The sequence below is a fragment of the Dermacentor andersoni genome, chromosome 4, assembly GCF_023375885.2.
Source record: "Dermacentor andersoni chromosome 4, qqDerAnde1_hic_scaffold, whole genome shotgun sequence".
Taxonomy (NCBI): domain Eukaryota; kingdom Metazoa; phylum Arthropoda; class Arachnida; order Ixodida; family Ixodidae; genus Dermacentor; species Dermacentor andersoni.
The window spans coordinates 9179804-9202105 of NC_092817.1; the positions used below are offsets into that span (position 1 = coordinate 9179804).

The following is a 22302-nucleotide window of genomic DNA, read 5'->3' on the forward strand; positions in this document are numbered from 1 at the left end:
AACAGTATGCATGAAGATAACGCGAAAGAAACCAGCTATCAAATGTGACTACAGCATTAAAGGCACTAGGCTTCAAAAAGTGAATGAACAAAAACATTTAGGAGTCACAATTGCTTCAAACCTCAGATGGGGTGCACACATTTCTAATATTACTACAGTTGCTCTGCGGAAGCTGTTTTAACTTCGCAGATGCCTGAGGCTGGCCCCTCAATCTACCAAGCTTTTAGCCTATACTACCTATGTTAGGCCGGTATCAGAATACGCTAACAGAGTATGGTTTCCTTATACAATCACTAACATTACAAAACTATAAAATGTACAGAGGAAGGCTGCAGAATTCATCTGCAGCAAATATAAGCGCATCAATTCTCCCACAAATATGTTAGCCAGCTCACGCCTACAAACAATGGTGAACAGAGCAAAACAAGCGCGCCTGAAATTTCTTTTTAAGCCACCTCACAATTATTATAAAATTGACACATCATTTGTACGTCTATCAAAATCCCGCGCAACCCGGCAGAAACATTCACACACACTGAAAGGGTACTCTTACCACAATGACACTTTCAAGCACTCTGTTTGTTCACTTGCTGCCAGGGAATGGAATTGTTTATATCCCTTGGTTACTAATGCGAATTCATTATCGGACTTTTCCTCACAAATAGAAAATACCAAATATCTGTTAATGCAGTAACGCTCGCATACTATACCTGCATGTGCAATCTGCACTCCCACCTGCTATGGTCTCCGAAAGAGACAGGGAGTATTAAAAATAAATAAATAAATAATAAATAAATAAATAAATAAATAAATAAATAAATAAATATACGGGGTTAACCAAGGGGCCCAATTTTTATTAATCATATGATGAGAAGCCAACAAAGACACAAAGGACAATATAGGGAAAATTACTTGTACTTAAAAATTGAATTAAAGAAATGATAAACGAATGGCAATGAAAGTGGATGAAAAAACAACTTGGCGCAGGGGAGAAACGATCCCACGTCTTCGCATTAGTCTTGCTTAGAGCATCGCACGCGTAATGTGAACTTGGAATCGTTCCCCAGCAAATATATATATATATATATATATATATATATATATATATATATATATATATATATATATATATATATATATATACATATAAAGGTGGGATATGGCTCAGTGAATTAACGGGCGCAAATAGCACCCATGTAGTCGGAAATTAACCACATGGCACCACGCTTCTGTGAAGGAAGCACCGCCGTTGGTATAAGCATGCTGAGGCAAACCCGCAGTACGGCACACTTTTGGGAAATGGAGGGAGTTCGCTTGTACTAAGCAGAGAGAGCGAGAATATGATAAATGAATGGGGGTAGGGAGGTTAACCGGCTCTCGCACGGCGATGGTATATCAGAAGTGCTGCGGCGGTCCTCGCATGAAGCGAGAATTTGTCGCACGGTGCAATTACCAATTATACAATTAACGTTATTTATGTAAGTAAGTTAGGTAAAGACAAAACAAAGTGGATTGACGGGCGTAATTAGTACCCATGTAGTCGAAAATTAACCACACGACACCACGCTTCTGTAAAGGATGCACCGCCGTAGACATAAACATGTTGAAGCAAAGCCGCAGTACGGCACACTTTTGGGAAATGGAGGGAGTTCGCTTGTACTACGCAGAGAGAGCGAGAATATGATAAATGAATGGGGGTAGGGAGGTTAACCGGCTCTCGAGCGGCGATGGAATATCAAAAGTGCTTCGGCGGTGCTCGCATGCAGCGAGAATTGTCGCACAGTGCAATTACCAATTATACAATTAACGTTATTTATGTAAATAAGTTAGGTAAAGACAAAACGAAGTGAATTAACGGGCGCAAATAGCACCCATGTAGTCGGAAATTAACCACATGGCACCACGCTTCTGTAAAGGATGCACCGCCGTTGGTATAAGCATGCTGAGGCAAAGCCGCAGTACGGCACACTTTTGGCAAATGGAGGGAGTTCGCTTGTACTACGCAGAGAGAGCGAGAATATGATAAATGAATGGGGGTAGAGAGGCTAACCGGCTCTCGAGCGGCGATGGTATATCAGAAGTGCTTCGGCGGTGCTCGCATACAGCGAGAATTGTCACACAGTGCAATTACCAATTATACAATTAACGTTATTTATGTAAGTAAGTTAGGTAAAGACAAAACGAAGTGAATTAACGGGAAGAATAGCACCCATGTAGACGGAAATTAACCACATGGCACCACGCTTCTGTGAAGGAAGCACCGCCGTAGACATAAACATGCTGACGCAAAGCCGCAGTACGGCACACTTTTGGGAAATGGAGGGAGTTCGCTTGTACTAAGCAGAGAGAGCGAGAATAAGATAAATGAATGGGGGTAGGGAGGCTAACCTGCTCTCGAGCGGCGATGGTATATCAGAAGTGCTTCGGCGGTGCTCGCATACAGCGAGAATTGTCACACAGTGCAATTACCAATTATACAATTAACGTTATTTATGTAAGTAAGTTAGGTAAAGACAAAACGAAGTGAATTAACGGGAAGAATAGCACCCATGTAGACGGAAATTAACCACATGGCACCACGCTTCTGTGAAGGAAGCACCGCCGTAGACATAAACATGCTGACGCAAAGCCGCAGTACGGCACACTTTTGGGAAATGGAGGGAGTTCGCTTGTACTAAGCAGAGAGAGCGAGAATATGATAAATGAATGGGGGTAGGGAGGTTAACCGGCTCTCGAGCGGCGATGGTATATCAGAAGTGCTTCGGCGGTGCTCGCATACAGCGAGAATTGTCGCACAGTGCAATTACCAATTATACAATTAACGTTACTTATGTAAGTAAGTTAGGTAAAGACAAAACGAAGTGAATTAACGGGCGCAAATAGCACCCATGTAGTCGGAAATTAACCACATGGCACCACGCTTCTGTGAAGGAAGCACCGCCGTAGACATAAACATGCTGACGCAAAGCCGCAGTACGGCACACTTTTGGGAAATGGAGGGAGTTCGCTTGTACTAAGCAGAGAGAGCGAGAATATGATAAATGAATGGGGGTAGGGAGGTTAACCGGCTCTCGCACGGCGATGGTATATCAGAAGTGCTGCGGCGGTCCTCGCATGAAGCGAGAATTTGTCGCACGGTGCAATTACCAATTATACAATTAACGTTATTTATGTAAGTAAGTTAGGTAAAGACAAAACAAAGTGGATTGACGGGCGTAATTAGTACCCATGTAGTCGAAAATTAACCACACGACACCACGCTTCTGTAAAGGATGCACCGCCGTAGACATAAACATGCTGAGGCAAAGCCGCAGTACGGCACACTTTTGGGAAATGGAGGGAGTTCGCTTGTACTAAGCAGAGAGAGCGAGAATATGATAAATGAATGGGGGTAGGGAGGTTAACCGGCTCTCGCACGGCGATGGTATATCAGAAGTGCTGCGGCGGTCCTCGCATGAAGCGAGAATTTGTCGCACGGTGCAATTACCAATTATACAATTAACTGTATTTATGTGAGTAAGTTAGGTAAAGACAAAACAAAGTGGATTGACGGGCGTAATTAGTACCCATGTAGTCGAAAATTAACCACACGACACCACGCTTCTGTAAAGGATGCACCGCCGTAGACATAAACATGCTGAGGCAAAGCCGCAGTACGGCACACTTTTGGGAAATGGAGGGAGTTCGCTTGTACTAAGCAGAGAGAGCGAGAATATGATAAATGAATGGGGGTAGGGAGGTTAACCGGCTCTCGCACGGCGATGGTATATCAGAAGTGCTGCGGCGGTCCTCGCATGAAGCGAGAATTTGTCGCACGGTGCAATTACCAATTATACAATTAACGTTATTTATGTAAGTAAGTTAGGTAAAGACAAAACAAAGTGGATTGACGGGCGTAATTAGTACCCATGTAGTCGAAAATTAACCACACGACACCACGCTTCTGTAAAGGATGCACCGCCGTTGATATAAGCATGCTGAGGCAAAGCCGCCGTACGGCACACTTTTGGGAAATGGAGGGAGTTCGATTGTACTGAGCAGGGCTCTCTTGCGGCAATGGGATATCAAAAGTGCTTCGGTGGTGCTCGCATGAGGCGAGAATTTGTCGCACAGTGCAACTAACAATTATACAAATAACGTCAACTTATGTAAGTAAATTTGGTAAAGACAAATCGAAGTGAATTAACGGTCGTAATTAGTACCCATGTAGTCGAAAATTAACCACACGACACCACGCTTCTGTAAAGGATGCACCGCCGTAGACATAAACATGCTGAGGCAAAGCCGCAGTACGGCACACTTTTGGGAAATGGAGGGAGTTCGCTTGTACTAAGCAGAGAGAGCGAGAATATGATAAATGAATGGGGGTAGGGAGGTTAACCGGCTCTCGCACGGCGATGGTATATCAAAAGTGCTGCGGCGGTCCTCGCATGAAGCGTGAAAGTGTCGCACAGTGCAATTACCAATTATACAATTAACGTTAATTATGTAAGTAAGTTAGGTAAAGACAAAACGAAGTGGATTGACGGGCGTAATTAGTACCCATGTAGTCGAAAATTAACCACACGACACCACGCTTCTGTAAAGGATGCACCGCCGTTGATATAAGCATGCTGAGGCAAAGCCGCCGTACGGCACACTTTTGGGAAATGGAGGGAGTTCGATTGTACTGAGCAGGGCTCTCTTGCGGCAATGGGATATCAAAAGTGCTTCGGTGGTGCTCGCATGAGGCGAGAATTTGTCGCACAGTGCAACTAACAATTATACAAATAACGTCAACTTATGTAAGTAAATTTGGTAAAGACAAATCGAAGTGAATTAACGGTCGTAATTAGTACCCATGTAGTCGAAAATTAACCACACGACACCACGCTTCTATGAAGGATGCACCGCCGTTGATATAAGCATGCTGAGGCAAAGCCGCCGTACGGCATACTTTTGGGAAATGGAGGGAGTTCGATTGTACTAAGCAGGGCTCTCGTGCGGCGATGGGATATCAAAAGTGCTTCGGTGGTGCTTGCATGAAGCGAGAATTTGTCGCACAGTGCATTTACCAATTATACAATTAACGTTATTTATGTAAGTAAGTTAGGTAAAGACAAAACAAAGTGGATTGACGGGCGTTATTAGTACCCATGTAGTCGAAAATTAACCACACGACACCACGCTTCTGTAAAGGATGCACCGCCGTTGATATAAGCATGCTGGGGCAAAGCCGCAGTACGGCACACTTTGCGGAAATGGAGGGAGTTCGCTTGTACTAAGCAGAGAGAGCGAGAATATGATAAATGAATGGGGGTAGGGAGGTTAACCGGCTCTCGCACGGCGATGGTATATCAAAAGTGCTGCGGCGGTCCTCGCATGAAGCGTGAAAGTGTCGCACAGTGCAATTACCAATTATACAATTAACGTTAATTATGTAAGTAAGTTAGGTAAAGACAAAACGAAGTGGATTGACGGGCGTAATTAGTACCCATGTAGTCGAAAATTAACCACACGACACCACGCTTCTGTAAAGGATGCACCGCCGTTGATATAAGCATGCTGAGGCAAAGCCGCCGTACGGCACACTTTTGGGAAATGGAGGGAGTTCGATTGTACTGAGCAGGGCTCTCTTGCGGCAATGGGATATCAAAAGTGCTTCGGTGGTGCTCGCATGAGGCGAGAATTTGTCGCACAGTGCAACTAACAATTATACAAATAACGTCAACTTATGTAAGTAAATTTGGTAAAGACAAATCGAAGTGAATTAACGGTCGTAATTAGTACCCATGTAGTCGAAAATTAACCACACGACACCACGCTTCTATGAAGGATGCACCGCCGTTGATATAAGCATGCTGAGGCAAAGCCGCCGTACGGCATACTTTTGGGAAATGGAGGGAGTTCGATTGTACTAAGCAGGGCTCTCGTGCGGCGATGGGATATCAAAAGTGCTTCGGTGGTGCTTGCATGAAGCGAGAATTTGTCGCACAGTGCATTTACCAATTATACAATTAACGTTATTTATGTAAGTAAGTTAGGTAAAGACAAAACAAAGTGGATTGACGGGCGTTATTAGTACCCATGTAGTCGAAAATTAACCACACGACACCACGCTTCTGTAAAGGATGCACCGCCGTTGATATAAGCATGCTGGGGCAAAGCCGCAGTACGGTACACTTTGCGGAAATGGAGGGAGTTCGCTTGTACTAAGCAGAGAGAGCGAGAATATGATAAATGAATGGGCGTAGGGAGGTTAACCGGTTCTCGAGCGGCGATGGTATATCAAAAGTGCTTCGGCGGTGCTCGCATGCAGCGAGAATTGTCGCACAGTGCAATTACCAATTATACAATTAACGTTATTTATGTAAGTAAGTTAGGTAAAGACAAAACGAAGTGGATTGACGGGCGTAATTAGTACCCATGTAGTCGAAAATTAACCACACGACACCACGCTTCTGTAAAGGATGCACCGCCGTTGGTATAAGCATGCTGAGGCAAAGCCGCAGTACGGCACACTTTGGGGAAATGGAGGCAGTTGGCTTGTACTAAGCAGAGAGAGCGAGAATATGATAAATGAATGGGGGTAGGGAGGTTAACCGGCTCTCGCACGGCGATGGTATATCAAAAGTGCTGCGGCGGTCCTCGCATGAAGCGTGAAAGTGTCGCACAGTGCAATTACCAATTATACAATTAACCTTAATTATGTAAGTAAGACCCGCCGTGGTTGCTCAGTGGCTATGGTGTTGGGCTGCTGAGCACAAGGTCGCGGGATCGAATCCCGGCCATGGCGGCCGCATTTCGATGGGGGCGAAATGCGAAAACACCCGTGTGCTTAGATTTAGGTGCACGTTAAAGAACCCCAGGTGGTCAAAATTTCCGGAGTCCCCCACTACGGCGTGCCTCATAATCAGAAAGTGGTTTTGGCACGTGAAACCCCATAATTTTTTTTATTTAAGTAAGTTAGGTAAAGACAAAACGAAGTGGATTGACGGGCGTAATTAGTACCCATGTAGTCGAAAATTAACCACACGACACCACGCTTCTGTAAAGGATGCACCGCCGTTGATATAAGCATGCTGAGGCAAAGCCGCAGTACGGCACACTTTGGGGAAATGGAGGGAGTTCGCTTGTACTAAGCAGAGAGAGCGAGAATATGATAAATGAATGGGGGTAGGGAGGTTAACCGGCTCTCGCACGGCGATGGTATATCAAAAGTGCTGCGGCGGTCCTCGCATGAAGCAAGAATTTGTCGCACAGTGCAATTACCAATTATACAATTAACGTTAATTATGTAAGTAAGTTAGGTAAAGACAAAACGAAGTGGATTGACGGGCGTAATTAGTACCCATGTAGTCGAAAATTAACCACACGACACCACGCTTCTGTAAAGGATGCACCGCCGTTGATATAAGCATGCTGAGGCAAAGCCGCCGTACGGCACACTTTTGGGAAATGGAGGGAGTTCGATTGTACTGAGCAGGGCTCTCTTGCGGCGATGGGATATCAAAAGTGCTTCGGTGGTGCTCGCATGAGGCGAGAATTTGTCGCACAGTGCAACTAACAATTATACAAATAACGTCAACTTATGTAAGTAAATTTGGTAAAGACAAATCGAAGTGGATTGACGGGCGTAATTAGTACCCATGTAGTCGAGAATTAACCACACGACACCACGCTTCTGTAAAGGATGCAGCGCCGTAGACATAAACATGCTGAGGCAAAGCCGCAGTACGGCACACTTTTGGGAAATGGAGGGAGTTGGCTTGTACTAAGCAGAGAGAGCGAGAATATGATAAATGAATGGGGGTAGGGAGGTTAACCGGCTCTCGAGCGGCGATGCTATATCAAAAGTGCTTCGGCGGTGCTCGCATGCAGCGTGAAAGTGTCGCACAGTGCAATTACCAATTATACAATTAACCTTAATTATGTAAGTAAGACCCGCCGTGGTTGCTCAGTGGCTATGGTGTTGGGCTGCTGAGCACAAGGTCGCGGGATCGAATCCCGGCCATGGCGGCCGCATTTCGATGGGGGCGAAATGCGAAAACACCCGTGTGCTTAGATTTAGGTGCACGTTAAAGAACCCCAGGTGGTCAAAATTTCCGGAGTCCCCCACTACGGCGTGCCTCATAATCAGAAAGTGGTTTTGGCACGTGAAACCCCATAATTTTTTTTATTTAAGTAAGTTAGGTAAAGACAAAACGAAGTGGATTGACGGGCGTAATTAGTACCCATGTAGTCGAAAATTAACCACACGACACCACGCTTCTGTAAAGGATGCACCGCCGTTGATATAAGCATGCTGAGGCAAAGCCGCAGTACGGCACACTTTGGGGAAATGGAGGGAGTTCGCTTGTACTAAGCAGAGAGAGCGAGAATATGATAAATGAATGGGGGTAGGGAGGTTAACCGGCTCTCGCACGGCGATGGTATATCAAAAGTGCTGCGGCGGTCCTCGCATGAAGCAAGAATTTGTCGCACAGTGCAATTACCAATTATACAATTAACGTTAATTATGTAAGTAAGTTAGGTAAAGACAAAACGAAGTGGATTGACGGGCGTAATTAGTACCCATGTAGTCGAAAATTAACCACACGACACCACGCTTCTGTAAAGGATGCACCGCCGTTGATATAAGCATGCTGAGGCAAAGCCGCCGTACGGCACACTTTTGGGAAATGGAGGGAGTTCGATTGTACTGAGCAGGGCTCTCTTGCGGCGATGGGATATCAAAAGTGCTTCGGTGGTGCTCGCATGAGGCGAGAATTTGTCGCACAGTGCAACTAACAATTATACAAATAACGTCAACTTATGTAAGTAAATTTGGTAAAGACAAATCGAAGTGGATTGACGGGCGTAATTAGTACCCATGTAGTCGAGAATTAACCACACGACACCACGCTTCTGTAAAGGATGCACCGCCGTTGATATAAGCATGCTGAGGCAAAGCCGCAGTACGGCACACTTTTGGGAAATGGAGGGAGTTCGCTTGTACTAAGCAGAGAGAGCGAGAATATGATAAATGAATGGGGGTAGGGAGGTTAACCGGCTCTCGAGCGGCGATGCTATATCAAAAGTGCTTCGGCGGTGCTCGCATGCAGCGAGAATTGTCGCACAGTGCAATTACGAATTACACAATTAACGTTATTTATGTAAGTAAGTTAGGTAAAGACAAAACGAAGTGAATTAACGGGCGCAAATAGCACCCATGTAGTCGGAAATTAACCACATCCCACCACGCTTCTGTGAAGGAAGCACCGCCGTAGATATAAACATGCTGAGGCAAAGCCGCAGTACGGCACACTGTTGGGAAATGGAGGGAGTTCGCTTGTACTAAGCAGAGAGAGCGAGAATATGATAAATGAATGGGGGTAGGGAGGTTAACCGGCTCTCGAGCGGCGATGCTATATCAAAAGTGCTTCGGCGGTGCTCGCATGCAGCGAGAATTGTCGCACAGTGCAATTACCAATTACACAATTAACGTTATTTATGTAAGTAAGTTAGGTAAAGACAAAACGAAGTGAATTAACGGGCGCAAATAGCACCCATGTAGTCGGAAATTAACCACATGGCACCACGCTTCTGTGAAGGAAGCACCGCCGTTGGTATAAGCATGCTGAGGCAAAGCCGCAGTACGGCACACTTTGGGAAAGGGAGGGAGTTCACTTGTACTAAGCAGAGAGAGCGAGAATATGATAAATGAATAGGGGTAGGGAGGTTAACCGGCTCTCGCACGGCGATGGTATATCAAAAGTGCTTCGGCGGTGCTCGCATGCAGCGAGAAGTGTCGCACAGTGCAATTACCAATTATACAATTAACGTTATTTATGTAAGTAAGTTAGGTAAAGACAAAACGAAGAGGATTGACGGGCGTAATTAGTACCCATGTAGTCGAAAATTAACCACACGACACCACGCTTCTGTAAAGGATGCACCGCCGTTGATATAAGCATGCTGAGGCAAAGCCGCAGTACGGCACACTTTGGGAAAATGGAGGGAGTTCGCTTGTACTAAGCAGAGAGAGCGAGAATATGATAAATGAATGGGGGTAGGCAGGTTAACCGGCTCTCGAGCGGCGATGTTATATCAAAAGTGCTTCGGCGGCGCTTGCATGCAGCGATAATTGTCGCACAGTGCAATTACCAATTATACAATTAACGTTATTTATGTAAGTAAGTTAGGTAAAGACAAAACGAAGAGGATTGACGGGCGTAATTAGTACCCATGTAGTCGAAAATTAACCACACGACACCACGCTTCTGTAAAGGATGCACCGCCGTTGATATAAGCATGCTGAGGCAAAGCCGCAGTACGGCACACTTTTGGGAAATGGAGGGAGTTCGCTTGTACTAAGCAGAGAGAGCGAGAATATGATAAATGAATGGGGGTAGGGAGGTTAACCGGCTCTCGCACGGCGATGGTATATCAGAAGTGCTGCGGCGGTCCTCGCATGAAGCGAGAATTTGTCGCACAGTGCAATTACCAATTATACAATTAACGTTATTTATGTAAGTAAGTTAGGTAAAGACAAAACAAAGTGGATTGACGGGCGTAATTAGTACCCATGTAGTCGAAAATTAACCACACGACACCACGCTTCTGTAAAGGATGCACCGCCGTTGATATAAGCATGCTGAGGCAAAGCCGCAGTACGGCACACTTTGGGGAAATGGAGGGAGTTCGCTTGCACTAAGCAGAGAGAGCGAGAATATAAATGAATGGGGGTAGGGTGGTTAACCGGCTCTCGCACGGCGATGGTATATCAAAAGTTCTGCGGCGGTCCTCACATGAAGCGAGAAATTGTCGCACAGTGCAATTACCAACTATACAATTAACCTTAATTATGTAAGTAAGTTAGGTAAAGACAAAACGAAGTGGATTGACGGGCGTAATTAGTACCCATGTAGTCGAAAATTAACCACACGACACCACGCTTCTGTAAAGGATGCACCGCCGTTGATATAAGCATGCTGGGGCAAAGCCGCAGTACGGCACACTTTGGGGAAATGGAGGGAGTTCGCTTGTACTAAGCAGAGAGAGCGAGAATATGATAAATGAATGGGGGTAGGGAGGTTAACCGGCTCTCGCGCGGCGATGGGATATCAAAATGCTTCGGTGGTGCTCGCATGAAGCGAGAATTTGTCGCACATTGCAACTAACAATTATACAAATAACGTCAATTTATGTAAGTAAATTAGGTAAAGACAAAACGAAGTGGATTGACGGGCGTAATTAGTACCCATGTAGTCGAAAATTAACCACAGGACACCACGCTTCTGTAAAGGATGCACCGCCGTTGATATAAGCATGCTGAGGCAAAGCCGCAGTACGGCACACTTTTGGGAAATGGAGGGAGTTCGCTTGTACTAAGCAGAGAGAGCGAGAATATGATAAATGAATGGGGGTAGGCAGGTTAACCGGCTCTCGCACGGCGATGGTATATCAAAAGTGCTGCGGCGGTCCTCGCATGAAGCGAGAAAGTGTCGCACAGTGCAATTACCAATTATACAATTAACCTTAATTATTAATTAATAATTAATCCTGTTTGCACGTGCTGCCTAACTGCGCTTCCCCCTAGGAGCCATTGCGCCTGCGTTGCCTGGCCTCACGGTGTCAAAAAAGGATCTACGGGACTCACGACTGTGGCTCTACTGCCGGCACGTGCGGCCTTATTGCGCCTCCCCCTGAGCACCACGGCGCCTGCGCTGCCTGGCTTGAAGGGGGTATAAAAGGAACCACTGAGGCACTCGGTCCACTTGTGAGCAGCAGTCGCTGGAATTAGGACATCCTTTGAAAATCTTTCTGCCTTTCCACTGCAGTGCTGACGACTACGTGGTTCCTGCTGTCACCGTCTTGCGCAGCCTTCTTCCGCGTGCAGCTGCACTCCTGTTTGCACGTGCTGCCTAACTGCGCTTCCCCCTAGGAGCCACTGCGCCTGCGTTGCCTGGCCTCACGGTGTCAAAAAAGGATCTACGGGACTCACGACTGTGGCTCTACTGCCGGCACGTGCGGCCTTATTGCGCCTCCCCCTGAGCACCACGGCGCCTGCGCTGCCTGGCTTGAAGGGGGTATAAAAGGAACCACTGAGGCACTCGGTCCACTTGTGAGCAGCAGTCGCTGGAATTAGGACATCCTTTGAAAATCTTTCTGCCTTTCCACTGCAGTGCTGACGACTACGTGGTTCCTGCTGTCACCGTCTTGCGCAGCCTTCTTCCGCGTGCAGCTGCACTCCTGTTTGCACGTGCTGCCTAACTGCGCTTCCCCCTAGGAGCCACTGCGCCTGCGTTGCCTGGCCTCACGGTGTCAAAAAAGGATCTACGGGACTCACGACTGTGGCTCTACTGCCGGCACGTGCGGCCTTATTGCGCCTCCCCCTGAGCACCACGGCGCCTGCGCTGCCTGGCTTGAAGGGGGTATAAAAGGAACCACTGAGGCACTCGGTCCACTTGTGAGCAGCAGTCGCTGGAATTAGGACATCCTTTGAAAATCTTTCTGCCTTTCCACTGCAGTGCTGACGACTACGTGGTTCCTGCTGTCACCGTCTTGCGCAGCCTTCTTCCGCGTGCAGCTGCACTCCTGTTTGCACGTGCTGCCTAACTGCGCTTCCCCCTAGGAGCCACTGCGCCTGCGTTGCCTGGCCTCACGGTGTCAAAAAAGGATCTACGGGACTCACGACTGTGGCTCTACTGCCGGCACGTGCGGCCTTATTGCGCCTCCCCCTGAGCACCACGGCGCCTGCGCTGCCTGGCTTGAAGGGGGTATAAAAGGAACCACTGAGGCACTCGGTCCACTTGTGAGCAGCAGTCGCTGGAATTAGGACATCCTTTGAAAATCTTTCTGCCTTTCCACTGCAGTGCTGACGACTACGTGGTTCCTGCTGTCACCGTCTTGCGCAGCCTTCTTCCGCGTGCAGCTGCACTCCTGTTTGCACGTGCTGCCTAACTGCGCTTCCCCCTAGGAGCCACTGCGCCTGCGTTGCCTGGCCTCACGGTGTCAAAAAAGGATCTACGGGACTCACGACTGTGGCTCTACTGCCGGCACGTGCGGCCTTATTGCGCCTCCCCCTGAGCACCACGGCGCCTGCGCTGCCTGGCTTGAAGGGGGTATAAAAGGAACCACTGAGGCACTCGGTCCACTTGTGAGCAGCAGTCGCTGGAATTAGGACATCCTTTGAAAATCTTTCTGCCTTTCCACTGCAGTGCTGACGACTACGTGGTTCCTGCTGTCACCGTCTTGCGCAGCCTTCTTCCGCGTGCAGCTGCACTCCTGTTTGCACGTGCTGCCTAACTGCGCTTCCCCCTAGGAGCCACTGCGCCTGCGTTGCCTGGCCTCACGGTGTCAAAAAAGGATCTACGGGACTCACGACTGTGGCTCTACTGCCGGCACGTGCGGCCTTATTGCGCCTCCCCCTGAGCACCACGGCGCCTGCGCTGCCTGGCTTGAAGGGGGTATAAAAGGAACCACTGAGGCACTCGGTCCACTTGTGAGCAGCAGTCGCTGGAATTAGGACATCCTTTGAAAATCTTTCTGCCTTTCCACTGCAGTGCTGACGACTACGTGGTTCCTGCTGTCACCGTCTTGCGCAGCCTTCTTCCGCGTGCAGCTGCACTCCTGTTTGCACGTGCTGCCTAACTGCGCTTCCCCCTAGGAGCCACTGCGCCTGCGTTGCCTGGCCTCACGGTGTCAAAAAAGGATCTACGGGACTCACGACTGTGGCTCTACTGCCGGCACGTGCGGCCTTATTGCGCCTCCCCCTGAGCACCACGGCGCCTGCGCTGCCTGGCTTGAAGGGGGTATAAAAGGAACCACTGAGGCACTCGGTCCACTTGTGAGCAGCAGTCGCTGGAATTAGGACATCCTTTGAAAATCTTTCTGCCTTTCCACTGCAGGTTGGTTTTTTCTTTTTACGATATTTCTTCCCATTTTGTGCTTCTGCCTGCGGCTGCTGCTCACTAGTGTTTCTTTGGTTATTGCCTGTGCTATATAACATGCCTTCATATGCTGAACTGGCTAAAAAAATTGAGCAACTTGAATCACTCCTTAATAACAAACTTGACAACCTTGTTGATGAACTTGCTTCTAAAATTACAAAACAGCTTGATGACCAGGGTCTTGCTAACCTTACATCTCTGGCTGAGAGTGTGCGTCACATGAGTGACCAGTATGACAAAGTGCAGACTACTGTCAGTGAATTGCTAAATTCAAACAAAGATTTGAGGGCTGAAAACGAAGCGCTCGCCAGGAGGATTGCAGCAATGGAACAATAGAGCCGGCTAAATAACATTGAAATCAAAGGCATCGCCTGTACACAGGGGGAAGACTGCGCTGTCATTTTGAACACAATTGCAGAAGTTGTTGAATGCCCCATTGCATCGACAGACATAGACGTAGTTCACCGTGTCGCCAGCAAGACACCAGAAAAAAGCATTATCGCCCGTTTTTGTTCGCGTGACAAGAAAAACGAGTTCCTTCGGAAAGCTCGAAAAGCACGTTTGCATACGTCTCTGATAGGTCTGACAGGTAGCAAGGATAGCGCTATTTACGTCAACGAACATCTGACCATTGACAACAAACGACTATTCAGCAAAGCGCTGGCCCTCAAAAAAGAAATGAAATGGCGTTACCTTTGGACTGAGAATTGCCATATCAAGGCGCGCAAGACTGATGACAGCAGGGTCTTCAGAATAAGTGCCGAGTCAGATCTGCGCATCTTCACATAGATATCAATTCGCAACATTTGTCATTTTCATAATCTGTTCTTAACAACATTTACTCAATGGCATTGTTCTCAACAACGGAATCAAAATCGTTGCTCGCTGGTTCTAACTACTCATTACTACCCTTCAATGCGCGAAGTTTATGCAAAAACCAAGATAGCATTACTGCCTTTATTGATTCGCTTGGACATTCCTTTTCATTTTTGTGCATATCGGAAACTTGTCTTGACTCTTCTGATGGTAATTTATATGGTTTTCGGTCGTTCCATTCCGAATACTGTCACCGCAGTTCGGATCGGCATGGTGGTTCGGCTATCTTCATATCATCGAAAATCAAGTACGAACGTAGGCTTGACCTATGTTTAAACGTATCTAAATGTGAATCAGTGTGGATCGAAACTAACCTATCGTCTACTAGTAATCGCAATGGTCTAATCATTGGTTGCATTTATCGCTCCCCATCTTCATCTATTCCTGATTTCTTACACAACCTTTCCACAATTCTTCATAAAGTTTCAGCTGAAAATAAACAGATTTTAATAGTTGGTGACATTAACATCAACTTACTGGATACTGATAATAGTTTAGTAATATCATATAGCGATTGTTTTGTTGGATTCGGGCTTGAGACTTTAATTACTTCTCCTACTAGGTTTTCCGCTTCTGGAACTAATACACTTATTGATCACGCTTTAAGCAATGTCACACCATCTCCAAGTGCGGGTGTCATTGAGATGTCTATCACAGATCATCTTCCCATTTTCGTTACCTTTGCTACAGAAAAACCTTATTATGACACTAATTACTTTACATCCAGGTTCGACCGGGATAACTTTGTTAATACAATAAATAGTACCAACTGGTCATCATTTGGTAACCAATGTGATCCTGAAGAGGCACTCGAAAAATTCTGCTCATTATTTTTGAAGGCTGCGCGCGCTAGCACTACAACTGTCAAATGCAAAAAAAAGTTTAAATTCCCACGTAATCCCTGGATAACTAAAGGTTTGTTAACGAGCATGCGTAAAAAAGATAATCTTTACAGGAAGACTAAAAAACAGCCGTTCAATGTGAATCTAGCGCATCGCTATAAAAAATACAATACCATGTTGAACAACCTACTCAAAAAATCAAAACGGCTTTATTACGAGAAAGAATTCTGCAAAGCTAAAAATAATCCTAAGAAACAATGGCAACTTTTCAACGACTTTTTGAATGTTCCCCAGGCTAGTAGAACCATTGATAAAATAACTTATAAACATGACACTTGCACTGCATCGTCTTGCATAGCTAACTCGTTCAGTGATTACTTCCATGAAGTGTACAGTAATTGCCCGATAGCCTCTTCCTATCCATGTAACCGTTGCAATCACACATTCTTTCTTTTTCCCGTCACAGCCGATGAGGTCTGTTCTGCTATATTAAATCTAAAAAACACTTGCCCAGGTCTAGATAATGTCTCTGCCTATCAATTAAAACTTGTTGCCCCTTGCATTGCGGAAACACTAAGCAGCATAATTAATCTAATTTTCAAATGCGGTACCTTTCCAAGTTCGCTTAAGAAGGCAAAAGTAATTCCTGTCTTTAAAAAAGGTGATAAATCTCTTGTGTCTAATTATCGCCCAATCTCCATTTTGTCCTCCATTAGTAAGCTTATCGAGAAATTATTTCTGAAACGTGTAAACAGTTACCTAACAAAGTTTAAGTTGTTGAAATCTTGTCAATTCGGTTTCCGTCCTGGCAGTTCGACGAGCTTAGCTCTTATTGCCTTAACCGATTACATAAGGTGTTCTATTGACAGTGGTAAATTTGTTGGCTCAGTATTTTTAGATTTTACTAAAGCTTTTGACACTGTGAATCATACCATTTTATTTGCCAAACTAGAATCTTTAGGTATAACAGGTCCAGCTTTAACTTTTCTTAAAGATTACTTACATGACCGTGAGCGAACAGTCTGTGTAAGGGGCGCTTATTCCGAGTCGAAAGTTGTTAATCAAGGGGTACCACAGGGCTCAATACTGGGACCCTTGTTATTTTGCATTTATATTAACGACTTACCCGATGTTCTTGACCTTTCTAATGCCATTTTATATGCTGATGATACCACTATTTCCATGTCTGATAACTCATTAGCAACCTTACTCCTTAAGCTGAACAATGAACTAGCAAAAGTTGTTGAATGGTGTCGTTTAAATCATTTAATTTTAAACCCTCTCAAAACTCAGTTCATGTTATTTAAAACAGAGCAGAAGATCGTGTCGTTTTTCCCCCGAGTAACTCTCGACAGTCACCTTATTTCTGCAGCGGACTGTGTTTTGTTCCTTGGCATAAAATTAGATCCTCACTTGAAATTTACTAATCATATTGCGTTTATTAAACAGAAAACAGCTTTCGGCATAAGAGCTCTCATAAAATCACGTGCATTCTTTTCAGAACACGCATTATTATCTTTATACTTTGCGTTCATTCACAGTCATATCACCTATGGTATTGCTTCCTGGGGAAATACGTATAACTGCCACCTCTCGTCCATTCAACACATACAGAACCAGGCTATTCGCATTATCACCAACAGTTCCTTTAACTCAACTGCTCTCCCACTACTCCAGGCAAACTTTATACTACCTGTATCTGGCTTGTTTAAGTATCATCTAAGCGTTTTCTTTTTTAAGTTACTTAACAAACAGCTTCCTTACGAATTTGTGGCCTACAAATTACTCACTAATACCAACCACACTAGGTTTGCGCATAATTACAACTTCTTATTACCTAAATGTAACACTAACTATGGGAAAATGGCATCCTCGTTTTCAGCTTTAAAAATATGGAATGACCTACCCCATTCACTTAAACTAACGTCATCTTTGAATATATTCAAACATGAGTTAAGATGCTTTATTTCTTATTGTAAATAGTTTCATGTCCTATAATATGTTCTCTGTATAATTATGCTTCTTGATATATGTACTTTTTCGTTTTTTGTCTCTTACTAATGTATTGCATTACGCACATTCATTTGTTTTTCTTGTACTCTTTTATATTTGCTGCTTTAACCTACGTTTTGTATACATCTTTCTTTTTTTCTTTTTAGAACCGAGGGTCCCGTTGCAGTCATTGACTTTGGGACCCTCGTCTGCATACTATTTGTTGTTTACTTATTGTTTTTGGAATGACGAATAAAACTGAAACTGAAACTGTAAGTAAGACCCGCCGTGGTTGCTCAGTGGCTATGGTGTTGGGCTGCTGAGCACAAGGTCGCGGGATCGAATCCCGGCAATGGCGGCCGCATTTCGATGGGGGCGAAATGCGAAAACACCCGTGTGCTTAGATTTAGGTGCACGTTAAAGAACCCCAGGTGGTCAAAATTTCCGGAGTCCCCCACTTCGGCGTGCCTCATAATCAGAAAGTGGTTTTGGCACGTAAAACCCCATAATTTTTTTTTATGTAAGTAAGTTAGGTAAAGACAAAACGAAGTGGATTGACGGGCGTAATTAGTACCCATGTAGTCGAAAATTAACCACACGACACCACGCTTCTGTAAAGGATGCACCGCCGTTGATATAAGCATGCTGAGGCAAAGCCGCAGTACGGCACACTTTTGGGAAATGGAGGGAGTTCGCTTGTACTAAGCAGAGAGAGCGAGAATATGATAAATGAATGGGGGTAGGGAGGTTAACCGGCTCTCGCACGGCGATGGTATATCAGAAGTGCTGCGGCGGTCCTCACATGAAGCGAGAATTAGTCGCGCAGTGCAATTACCAATTATACAATTAACGTTATTTATGTAAGTAAGTTAGGTAAAGAAAAAACGAAGTGGATTGACGGGCGTTATTAGTACCCATGTAGGCGAAAATTAACCACACGACACCACGCTTCTGTAAAGGATGCACCGCCGTTGATATAAGCATGCTGAGGCAAAGCCGCAGTACGGCACACTTTTGGGAAATGGAGGGAGTTCGCTTGTACTAAGCAGAGAGAGCGAGAATATGATAAATGAATGGGGGTAGGGAGGTTAACCGGCTCTCGCACGGCGATGGTATATCAAAAGTGCTGCGGCGGTCCTCGCATGAAGCGAGAATTTGTCCCACGGTGCAATTACCAATTATACAATTAACGTTAATTATGTAAGTAAGTTAGGTAAAGACAAAACGAAGTGGATTGACGGGCGTAATTAGTACCCATGTAGTCGAAAATTAACCACACGACACCACGCTTCTGTAAAGGATGCACCGCCGTTGATATAAGCATGCTGAGGCAAAGCCGCCGTACGGCACACTTTTGGGAAATGGAGCGAGTTCGATTGTACTAAGCAGGGCTCTCGTGCGGCGATGGGATATCAAAAGTGCTTCGGTGGTGCTCGCATGAGGCGAGAATTTGTCGCACAGTGCAACTAACAATTATACAAATAACGTCAACTTATGTAAGTAAATTTGTTAAAGACAAATCGAAGTGAATTAACGGTCGTAATTAGTACCCATGTAGTCGAAAATTAACCACACGACACCACGCTTCTGTGAAGGATGCACCGCCGTTGATATAAGCATGCTGAGGCAAAGCCGCCGTACGGCACACTTTTGGGAAATGGAGCGAGTTCGATTGTACTAAGCAGGGCTCTCGTGCGGCGATGGGATATCAAAAGTGCTTCGGTAGTGCTCGCATGAAGCGAGAATTTGTCGCACAGTGCAACTAACAATTATACAAATAACGTCAGCTTATGTAAGTAAATTTGGTAAAGACAAATCGAAGTGAATTAACGGTCGTAATTAGTACCCATGTAGTCGAGAATTAACCACACGACACCACGCTTCTGTGAAGGATGCACCGCCGTTGATATAAGCATGCTGAGGCAAAGCCGCAGTACGGCATACTTTGGGGAAATGGAGGGAGTTCGCTTGTACTAAGCAGAGAGAGCGAGAATATGATAATTGAATGGAGGTAGGGAGGTTAACCAGCTCTCGCACGGCGATGGTATATCAAAAGTGCTGCGGCGGTCCTCGCATGAATCGAGAATTTGTCGCACAGTGCAATTACCAATTATACAATTAACGTTATTTATGTAAGTAAGTTAGGTAAAGACAAAACAAAGTGGATTGACGGGCGTAATTAGTACCCATGTAGTCGAAAATTAACCACACGACACCACGCTTCTGTAAAGGATGCACCGCCGTTGATATAAGCATGCTGAGGCAAAGCCGCAGTACGGCACACTTTGGGGAAATGGAGGGAGTTGGCTTGTACTAAGCAGAGAGAGCGAGAATATAAATGAATGGGGGTAGGGAGGTTAACCGGCTCTCGCACGGCGATGGTATATCAAAAGTGCTGCGGCGGTCCTCGCATGAAGCGAGAAATTGTCGCACATTGCTATTACCAATTATACAATTAACCTTAATTATGTAAGTAAGTTAGGTAAAGACAAAACGAAGTGGATTGACGGGCGTAATTAGTACCCATGTAGTCGAAAATTAACCACACGACACCACGCTTCTGTAAAGGATGCACCGCCGTTGATATAAGCATGCTGAGGCAAAGCCGCAGTACGGCACACTTTGGGGAAATGGAGGGAGTTGGCTTGTACTAAGCAGAGAGAGTGAGAATATAAATGAATGGAGGTAGGGAGGTTAACCGGCTCTCGCACGGCGATGGCATATCAAAAGTGCTGCGGCGGTCCTCGCATGAAGCGAGAAATTGTCGCACATTGCTATTACCAATTATACAATTAACCTTAATTATGTAAGTAAGTTAGGTAAAGACAAAACGAAGTGGATTGACGGGCGTAATTAGTACCCATGTAGTCGAAAATTAACCACACGACACCACGCTTCTGTAAAGGATGCACCGCCGTTGATATAAGCATGCTGGGGCAAAGCCGCAGTACGGCACACTTTGGGGAAATGGAGGGAGTTCGCTTGTACTAAGCAGAGAGAGCGAGAATATAAATGAATGGGGGTAGGGAGGTTAACCGGCTCTGGCACGGCGATGGTATATCAAAAGTGCTGCGGCGGTCCTCGCATGAAGCGAGAAATTGTCGCACATTGCAATTACCAATTATACAATTAACCTTAATTATGTAAGTAAGTTAGGTAAAGAGAAAACGAAGTGGATTGACGGGCGTAATTAGTACCCATGTAGTCGAAAATTAACCACACGACACCACGCTTCTGTAAAGGATGCACCGCCGTTGATATAAGCATGCTGGGGCAAAGCCGCAGTACGGCACACTTTGGGGAAATGGAGGGAGTTCGCTTGTACTAAGCAGAGAGAGCGAGAATATGATAAATGAATGGGGGTAGGGAGGTTAACCGGCTCTCGCACGGCGATGGTATATCAAAAGTGCTGCGGCGGTCCTCGCATGAAGCGAGAATTTGTCGCACAGTGCAATTACCAATTATACAATTAACGTTATTTATGTAAGTAAGCTAGGTAAAGACAAAACGAAGTGGATTGACGGGCGTAATTAGCACCCATGTAGTCGAAAATTAACCACACGACACCACGCTTCTGTAAAGGATGCACCGCCGTTGATATAAGCATGCTGAGGCAAAGCCGCAGTACGGCACACTTTGGGGAAATGGAAGGAGTTGGCTTGTACTAAGCAGAGAGAGCGAGAATATGATAAATGAATGGGGGTAGGGAGGTTAACCGGCTCTCGCACGGCGATGGTATATCAGAAGTGCTGCGGCGGTCCTCGCATGAAGCGAGAATTTGTCGCACAGTGCAATTACCAATTATACAATTAACGTTATTTATGTAAGTAAGTTAGGTAAAGACAAAACAAAGTGGATTGACGGGCGTAATTAGTACCCATGTAGTCGAAAATTAACCACACGACACCACGCTTCTGTAAAGGATGCACCGCCGTTGATATAAGCATGCTGAGGCAAAGCCGCAGTACGGCACACTTTGGGGAAATGGAGGGAGTTCGCTTGTACTAAGCAGAGAGAGCGAGAATATGATAAATGAATGGGGGTAGGGAGGTTAACCGGCTCTCGCACGGCGATGGTATATCAAAAGTGCTGCGGCGGTCCTCGCATGAAGCGAGAAATTGTCGCACAGTGCAATTACCAACTATACAATTAACCTTAATTATGTAAGTAAGTTAGGTAAAGACAAAACGAAGTGGATTGACGGGCGTAATTAGTGCTCATGTAGTCGAAAATTAACCACACGACACCACGCTTCTGTAAAGGATGCACCGCCGTTGATATAAGCATGCTGGGGCAAAGCCGCAGTACGGCACACTTTGGGGAAATGGAGGGAGTTCGCTTGTACTAAGCAGAGAGAGCGAGAATATGATAAATGAATGGGGGTAGGGAGGTTAACCGGCTCTCGCACGGCGATGGTATATCAAAAGTTCTGCGGCGGTCCTCGCATGAAGCAAGAAATTGTCGCACAGTGCAATTACCAATTATACAATTAACGTTAATTATGTAAATAAGTTAGGTAAAGACAAAACGAAGTGGATTGACGGGCGTATTTAGTACCCATGTAGTCGAAAATTAACCACACGACACCACGCTTCTGTAAAGGATGCACCGCCGTTGATATAAGCATGCTGAGGCAAAGCCGCCGTACGGCACACTTTTGGGAAATGGAGGGAGTTCGA

The 22302-nt window shown here is 45.6% G+C and overlaps 1 protein-coding gene and 1 long non-coding RNA gene across 4 annotated transcripts in view; one reads left to right on the forward strand and one right to left on the reverse strand.

The window, feature by feature from the left end:
- Positions 1 to 22302, reverse strand: part of LOC129386103 (uncharacterized) — a 91161-nt gene that overhangs the window by 32641 nt on the left and 36218 nt on the right. The window lies entirely within an intron of this gene.
- On the forward strand, positions 11626 to 17899 carry LOC140217087 (uncharacterized). The gene is made up of 2 exons (XR_011893587.1): positions 11626 to 13871; positions 17791 to 17899. It is a non-coding gene; the product is annotated as an uncharacterized lncRNA (long non-coding RNA).